Here is a 1,819-nt window from a genome sequence, read left to right as displayed (position 1 = left end):
TGTACACAGGGTTGATAGAGACAGGCAACTTAGACATTGGCTACCTAAAATGGGGGTGGAAGGGCAACAAAGGCACAAAGTGACTGGCTTACAGGTTTTCAAGAAAGGATTCAGTTTCAGAATGTGTAGGGGAAGGTAGAATCCCCACTGAATAGTATTCATGTTGTCTAAATCGGTCTGGTGTAAGGAGATAGGGATAAGATTGTTATGACTTAACAGTGAGTAGTTGTTATCATGACTAATTATAATTGTCACAACTGTAAATGTAGAAGTTTTATAACAAAAACTTCTGGTGGAGTAGTTAATTTTACATTCCAATAACAGAAGACCCTAGGACGATATAGAGAGAAGAGCATGAGCAGAATGCAGGGACACCAGAGATGGAAGCAGAGATGATGACATGGAGAGATAGAGCAGCTGACTCATGGAAAGACTCTAGACTCATGGAAAGAGAAAGAATGTGTGCTGGCACCCAGGGGTCATGCTTGCAGAATGTTCCCTTTGGTTGTTTAAATGATTATGTATTTTCCTGAGTGTTTAAAAAAATAACAAACAAAAGAATTTCAAAAGGTGAAAAAAAAAACACAGAAAGAAAGAAAGATCTGGAAGTAGACATATTAAAATGTGTTCAAAGACAACAAACAGTACTGATACTCAGGATTCCGAAATCCTTGTACAGGAGAAACAGAAAATGAGTATATAAGAGTCTTGAAAGTGTTCACAGAAGAGTTCATATTTGAGCTTACCAACCTGGTCCCATCGCTATGGCTCCCGCAAAGAATGGTGGTGAGAAGAAGGGCCTTCTGCTGTCAACAAAGTGGTGCCCAGAGAGTACACCATCAACATTCACAAGCATGGAGTAGGCTTCAAAAAGCATGCCCCTCGAGCACTTGGAGATTTGGAAATTTGGCATGAAGGAGATGGGAACACCAGACATACGCAAAGACACCAGGCTCAACAAAGCTGTCTGGGCCAAAGGAATCAGGAACGTCCTGTATGGTATCCAGGTGCAGTTGTCCAGAAAATATAATGAGGATGACAATTCACCAAACAAGCTCTATACACTGGTGACCTATGTGCCTGTCACCACTTTCAAAACCTACAGACAGTCAATGTGGATGAAAACTAAAAGGTTATGATCAAATAAATTTATAAATCTGCCAAAAAAAAAAAAAAAAAGAGTTCATACTTGAGAAAGCAGGATTTTGACGGAATATAGGTTAAGGGTAAGCTATTTTCAGAGCCTCCCAAACACATAAAGAGGCAAGAAAGCCCAGGATATACTCCAGACCGAGATGACAACAGTGATTTGGTAATCTAATCTAGGAGTATATGTCTTTTGGAGAAATGGAAACTCGGAATTTAATGAGTTAAATGTGAAATGTCATTAAATTATCCAAATACCATTGTCATAGAGTTGATTCTGACTCACAACGATCCTATATAGGGTTTCTAAGATTGTCAGTGGGAGTAGAGAGCTCATCTTCCTTCTGCAGAGTGGCCGGTGGGTTTTAATTACCAACCACAAGATCAGAGTTTCCTTCTCAACAGCTGCATCTTGGAAACCCTATACAGGGTCACTATGAGTCAGAACTGACTCAGTTGTACTTAACAAAATAATCTTATGGTTAGAAATCTGGTGATTATCTCACAGCTCCTCCACAGGACTGCAGATGGAATAGTTTGGGTCTGATTTAACAGGGAAGCCCAACTACAAAATTGTGGTCAGAAGCATGCAGTTTTTGCTTCTAAAACTTTTTCAAATGCTAGACTATTAAAAAACTTTCTCATGATTGCATAATTCATCACTTACAGTAAT

General features: G+C 39.3%; 1 pseudogene; it reads left to right on the top strand.

Moving 5' to 3' along the window:
- The first annotated feature begins 764 nt into the window (after positions 1-764).
- LOC102829766 lies at positions 765-1,129 on the top strand (annotated as a pseudogene).
- Positions 1,130-1,819: the final 690 nt, after the last annotated feature.

The sequence above is a fragment of the Chrysochloris asiatica genome, unplaced genomic scaffold, assembly GCF_000296735.1.
Source record: "Chrysochloris asiatica unplaced genomic scaffold, ChrAsi1.0 scaffold00202, whole genome shotgun sequence".
NCBI lineage: Eukaryota > Metazoa > Chordata > Mammalia > Afrosoricida > Chrysochloridae > Chrysochloris > Chrysochloris asiatica.
Note: the sequence above shows the minus strand (reverse complement) of the source record. Positions and strands in the feature narration are given on the sequence as shown.